The sequence below is a fragment of the Carlito syrichta genome, unplaced genomic scaffold, assembly GCF_000164805.1.
Source record: "Carlito syrichta isolate Samal-C Ts95f unplaced genomic scaffold, Tarsius_syrichta-2.0.1 Scaffold65453, whole genome shotgun sequence".
Taxonomy (NCBI): Eukaryota; Metazoa; Chordata; class Mammalia; order Primates; family Tarsiidae; genus Carlito; species Carlito syrichta.
Window position 1 is genome coordinate 91,895 of NW_007009549.1, and position 7,234 is coordinate 99,128.

Consider the following 7,234-nt stretch of genomic DNA (forward strand, 5'->3'; position numbering starts at 1 on the left):
AAGAAGCATAAAAATAATATAAAAAGCAGGTAGGCATACCAGACTTAAAGATGTGTAGTCATATAACTGTTGTAGTCTGTTACTTTGCAATTGTAAGTTCAACATATGTAGAATATAGTGCAAATTTATTCCCTAAGAGAAGTGACAGTTTCTGCCACTTAAACATAATTAATATGCAATTTGTGTGTTTCTAGATTCCACAGTAAAAAAATAAAGAATGGAGGCCAGGAGTGGTGGCTCATGGCTGGAATACCAGCACTTTGGGAGGTTACGGTGAGAGGATTGCTTGAGGCCAGGAGTTTAAGACCAGCCTGGGCAACCTAACAAGACCCTGTCTCTACAAAATATAAAAAAATTAGACGGACATGGTGGCATGTGCCTGTAGTCCCAGCTGTTGGAAGGCCGAGTAGGAGGATGACTTGAGCCCGGGAGTTGGAAGCTGTAATGAGTTATGGTAGTGCCACTGGGCTCCAGCCTGGGCCACAGAGCAAGATCCTGTCTACAAAAAGATAAAAAGAAAGAAATTTAAAACAACCAAAAAAAAAAATGTCGATTTCCTAAAGTTTTTGACTTGGAAAAGCAGTCAGAAGAGAAATTTGAAAGAAAATATTTCACTTTTATATAAACATGTTTTTGAATCGGTACATTTTAAAAAGCACCATGAAGGTTGCTTTTAATGAAAATCACAATCTGAATTCATTTTCAAAAATTGAAATGTATAATATGATGGTAGGTACTTGTACTTTTGCACTTATCTCAGTTGCTTTCTTCAGATATACCTCAAGGGTGAAGTATATGTACGTTCTTTTTTATTTGTCTTTCCTATTTTATTTTATATCTTGTATAGATGGAGTCTTGCCATGTTGTCCCGGCTGGTCTCGAACCCCTGGACTAAAGGGATCCTCTCACTTCAGCCTCCCAAAGTGCTGAGATTATAGGCACTACCATAATTTAATGTCTCACAACCTTGTCAACATTGAGTATCATCATTTTTCTTAACTTTTACCATCCTGATAAGTAAAGATGTCTTTTTGTTTCAATCTGCATTTTTTGAATATTACATTGCAGTTTATTTTCATTTATTTAATGAAATTAAATTTGCATTCCTTACTTTTGTGAACCTTTTAAAATGTTTTTTTCCCTTGGCTGGGAGCAGTGGTTCACGTTTGTAATCCCAGCACTTTGAGAGATCAAGGCAGGAGGATTACCAGAGCACAGGAGTTCGAGACCAGCCTGAGCAATTTAGTGAAACCGCGTCTTTACAAAAAATTAAAAAATTAGCCAGGTGTGGTGACACACACTTGTAATCCCAGCTACTCGGGAGGCTGAGGCAGAAGGATCACCTGAGTCCAGGATATTAAATCTGCGGTGAGCTGTGATCATGCCACGGCGCTCCACTCTGGATGACAGAGTGAGATCCCCTCCAAAAAACAATAGTCGGTATTTTCCCAATTTTAATTGCAGGGTGCATTATTTTCCTATTGCTATCGATAACTCTTTTTATATTATCACTTGGTTATTTACCCATTCAGGACTTTAGAAGTACAGCAAGATGCATGATCTGATCCGATCCTCATAAGGTTCCAGTGAGGAAGGTATGATAGAGTTATTCTTAACTCCATTTTACAGATCAGGAAACTGAGGCTCAGAAAAGTTTGTACCCATAGTGAGGGGATCAATTTGTGGAGACGCTGAGGGCAGAACTCAGGCTTCTGTCTCCCAGTCCAGGGTACTTTCTTGACACCACAGGGCCTGAAGGAGGTGTTTGTCCAGGCATTCTTGCAGCACTGACATTCTAGAAGGAGGGGTGACCTTTTGTGATTATGACCTGAAGCTTAGAGCGTAGCCCCAACACCCAATCCCTCACGTAGGACACAAGCAGCATCAGTGAGAGACTGCGGCTTGGAAAAAACAAGTGGACCGGTCGAAGGTCAAAGCTTATAAAGTTGAAAAAGAAAAGCCCTACCGTTCCCTCCCTCCCCCAGCAGCTCCACTGGGGCTAAGCGTGCTTTGCAGCTGGTTTGCAGAGGTCAAAGGGTTTAAAGGAGAAATCCATTTCCCCGTACCTTTCTCAAGTGACTGTGGTTAACCTGTCACCAGGGCAGAAGACCTTGCGCCACTAAGTCAGGACACCTGCAATGGGCAGGTCAAATCCGGCTTCCGGCGGCTGCAGCCTGCATGCCCGTCCACACCCCACCCATGTGTGGAGTGCAGCCCTGGCCTTGTTCTTTCCTGAGCACAGCCAGCCTGAGTTCGCCCTTCCCCCTCAAGGCAGCCTTTGCAGCGTGCTCCCTTGCATGCGAAGAACATAAAGAGAAGAATGTTCTCTATTTCTATTTCTCCCATCGTGTGCCCAGCAGAAAGAGTTCTGCCGTGCTCCCAAACCCACCACTACCATTCTGGGACACCACAGGGAGCTCCCAGCACGCTCCGAATCTCAGTTTCCCCTCCGAATGATAAAGGTCTAGGGCTTGCTCTCACAGACCCTGCCAGTCTGATATTCTGGAATTCTCTGTTTACTAACCTAGGATGTCTGAGGATCAGGTTCCAGCAAAGCCAAAATTCCCTCCCTAGGAAAATCATGGCCAGACACAGTGGCTCATGCATATAATCCCAACACTTTGGGAGGCCGAGGTGGGAGGATCGCTTGAAGCCAGGAGTTCGAAACCAGCCTGGGCAACTTGGTGAGATCCTGTCTCTACAAAAGAAAAAAAAAGGAGTCCTCAAATGGAACAAGCAGAGGACATTCACAGTGAGGTGATACTAGAGGACCCAGTGAGATTTCAGGGGTTTGGTGACAGAAAAGAAATTGACCCAGACAAACCAAAAGCCCCAAGTGAGACCATGGCAGGGTCCCAAGGGGCCAGGTAACTGGCACTGAGAATCAAAACTGACCTTTATGGAGATTGCAGGAGTAGGTCAGAAGGAAAAAGAAGCCTTAGACTGTGTGATGTGAGACAAGTCATTTAACCTCTCTGATCTTCCATTTCCTCATAGGGAAAATGGAGTTAACAGTCCTTGGCATCAAGCACATCAAAGATATTCAACATCATCAGTCGTTAGGAACATGAAAATCAAAACCACACTGAGGTCGGGTGCAGTGGTTCATACCTGTAATCCTAGCATTACAGGAGGCTGAAGTGGAAGGTTTGCTTGAGTCCAAGAGTTTGCGATCAGTCTAGAAACATAGCGAGACTTCGTCTCTACAAAAAAAAAAAAAAAGCCAGGAGCGGTGACTCTGAATCCCAAAGGGTCACAGGAGCCCAGGAGGTCAAGGCTGCAGTCAGCTGTGATCATGCCACTGCTCTCCATCCTGGGTGAGGGACACTCCAACAACAACAAAAAAAAACCTTAAAAAAGACCACGATGAAATATCAACTCACACCCAGTAGGATAGCTATAATTTTTTAAAAGACAGAGAACAAGTATTGGCAAGAATGGGGAGAAATTGGAACCATCATACATTGCTGATAGGAATGTAAAATGATGCAGCCTTTATGGAAAGCATTCGGTAGCTTTTCAATCAGTTAAACACAGAATTACCATATGACCCAGTAATTCTAATCCCAGGTGTATAGCCAAGACCATTGAAAACGTATGTCCACACAAAACTTGTACACAAGTGCTCATAGCAGCTTGATTCATAATAGCCCCAAAGCAGAAATAGCACAAATATCCATCAGCTGATGAACAGATAAACATGATTTGGTACATCCTTACAGTCAAAGAAGAAAATGAAGCACTGATCCCTGCTACAACATGAATGAACCTTGGAAACATTATGTTACGTGAAAGAAGTCAGTCACAAAAGGCCGTGTACTATAAGATTCCATTTACAGGAAATGCTTACAATAGGCAAATCCATAGAGACAGAAAGTCGACTAGTGGTTGCCAAGGGCTGGGGTAAGAGATGATAGCTAAAAGGTACGGAGTTTCTTTATGAGATGATGAAATGTTCTAAATTGAACCAGCCCGGGCAACATAGCGAGATTCTGTCTCTACAAAAAAAAAAAAAAAAGCAGGGCACGATGTTGTGCACCAGTTACACGTGAGGCTGAGGCAGCGGGATCACTTGAGCCCAGGAATTCAAGGATGCAGTGAGCTATGATCACACCACTACGCTCCAGCAAGGACGACAGAGCAAGACCCCGTCTCAAAAATAAAAATGAAAAATAATAGAATTAAAAATAAAATTAATATAGTGTTGGTTGCACAACTCTGCCTATACTAAAACACATTGAATTGCATACTTTGAGTGAATTGTATGTGAACTGCATCTCAATAAAGCTGTTTACTAAGGGTAAAGGGTCTTTGCCAAGTCTCTCTCACAGGATTGGTATGAGGATTCGATGAAAGCAAAATCTTTTTTCCCGTGCTCAGAACAAGTCACCTTCTTTTGCTTTGCTTCTTTATTGTGAAATATAACACTTGTACAGAAGAGTGAATAAAGCTGAAATGTACAACTTAACAATTTATGTTCAAGCAAATGCCAACCTCATCGAGAAATACAACATTGGAAGCAATCAGAAGCCCTTCCAAATGCCCCCCACCCCCACCCCGTGTTATTTTGTTCGGGCTGCCATAACAAAATATCACAGAAGGGGGGAGCTTACACAACAGGAATGTATTTTCTCCCTGTTCTGAAGGCTGGAACTTCAAGATCAATGTGTCAGTAAGGTTGGTTTCCCTTGAGGTCTCTCTCCTTGGCTTGTATATGGCCACCTTCTTCCTGTGTCTTCATGTGGTCTTCCGTCTGTTCTCATTAATGTCCTCATCTCTTCTTATAAGGACATCAGTCACACTGGATTTATGACCATCCTAATGACCTTATTAATTTAATCCCTTCTGGAAAGACCCTATCTCCAGATACAGTCACATTCTGAGAGACTAGGGGTTAGGATTTCAACATACGAACGTGAGGAGTACTCATTACATATTCATAACACCTTTTCTGGTAATAATCACCTTATTTCCCCCTAAAAGGGTAAACACTATTTTGGCTTTCAGTGTAACCATGCTCACTTTTCTTTTGAGCTGAGTCGTGTCTATGTGCGTCTCCAAACAACACAGCTTATTTTGCCTGGTTATGAGCTTTTTATAAATGGAATCTTTGACTTCTTTCACTTAACGTGATGCCTGCAAGAGTCATCCATGTTGCTGGGGTATCTGCAGTTTATTCATTTCCATTGTGTAAGCACACCACAAATTACTCTTTTTTTTTTTTTTTTTTAAAGTCGTGGTCTCACTCTGTTGCCCAGGCTGTAGTGCAGTGACACGATCACAGCTCACCACAGCCTCGACATCCTGGACTCAGGTGATCTTTCCACCTCAGCCTCCCGAGTAGCTGGGTACAGGTGCATGCCACCTCGCCCAGCTAATTTTTGTTTTTTTTTTTTTTTTTTTGTAGAGACGAGGTCTCACTATGCTGCCCAGGCTGGTCTCAAACTCTTGGGCTCAAGCAATCCTCCCACCTCAGTCTCCCAAAGTGCTGGAATTATAAGCGTGAGCCACTACCCCTGGCCCCTAACTTTTTCTTATTAATCTATAGGTATTCTTTATATATTATTGATGCAAGTTCTTTGAAGTTACGAGTCACCAATATCTTCTCCCACTAGAGCTTGCCTGTCGCTCTTTTAATGATGCCTTTTAATAAACAGAAGTTCTTCATTTTAAAGTAACGCAATTTATGTCTTCCATGTTTGATGCTTGTCTTGTGCATCTTGATTACAAAGTCTTTCCCTACCCTTTTTTAGGAAGACCGCCTCCAATATTATCTTCTAAAATCTGGCCAGTCATGGTGGCACAGGCTTGTAGTCCCAGCTACTAGGGAGGTTGAGGCGGAAGGATCACCTGAGCCCGGGAGTTTGAGGCTGCAGTGAGCTACGATTGTGCCACTGTCCTCCAGCCTAGGCAACAGAGTGAGACACCAATTTAAAAAATTTTAAAAGTGATTGCTTTACCTCTTAGCCTGAGGTCTATTATCAACCCGCAATTTGTTTTGGTGTGTGGTGCAGCACCATCGTGTCATTTTTTAATATGGCCCTCTGATTATCCTAGCACTGTTAAACATTTATCTGAGCAAAGTGACATATTTGTCACATGCCGAGTATCCACACATGCTCTTGGTGGACTCTGGACTATGGCTCTCTGTCCTAGTCCCTGAAGGCAGCCATAAGTGAAGCTTGATCTCTCAACTCTTCTCAAGTCAGCAAACAGCCCAGAGCAAAAGGATTCTTGGTGCAGGCTCGCCTCCCAGAATTCCCGTGTCTCTCAGATCTTGGCTCCCCCCACCCCACTATCTAGTTTGATTAATGATGCTTTTAAGGTGCTTCTCTTCCCTCGCCCCCACTTTTTTCCAACAGGAGAGCTGGTCCAAATGAACTAGTCTTTCATTATCCGAAATCTAAGTCTGAAACATGTGTATCCTTTTCCTTTAAAAAAATAAAAATAAGCCTGGCACAGTGGCTCAAGCCTGTAACCCCAGCACATTGGGAGGCCGAGGTGAAAGGATTGCCGGAGTCCAGGGGTTCGAGACCAGCCTGGGCCATTTGGCGAGAATCCATCTCTACAATAAATCAAAAAATTAGCTGGGCATGGTGGCGCACGCCTGTGGTTCCAGCTGCTTGGAAGGCTGAGGCGGAAGGATCGCCTGAGCCCACCAGGTTGAGGCTGCAGTGGTAATGAGCTTGTCACTGCACTCCAGCTTGGGCGACAGAGTGAGATTCTGACTCAAAATAAATAAATAATACAATACAATAAAAATAAACTTTTGGCCAGGTGTGGTGGATCGAGCCTATAATCTTGGCACCTTGGGAGGCCGAGGTATGAGAATCTCTTGACCTCAAGAGTTTGAGACTAGCCTGAGTAGCATCGCGAGACCTCATCTCTACAAAAAAATCAAAATAACAAAAATTAGCCAGGCATGGTGGTGCGCACCTATAGTCTCAACTGCTCGAGAGGCTGAGGCAGAAGGATCGCCTGAGCCCAGAAGGTCTGAGGCTGTGGTGAGCCATGATCACGCTACTGCATTCCAGCCCTTTCCCCCTCCCACAATTTTTTTTTTTCTTTTAAAAAATTCACAGTCTGAGCCGGGATCGGTGGCTCAGCCTGTAATCCCGCGCCTTTGGGAGGCTGAGGTGAGCGGATTGCCTGAACCCGCGGGTTCGAGACCCACCTAGGCAACTTGGCGAGACCTCCTCTCTACAATAAATCAAAAATTAACTGGGCATGGTAG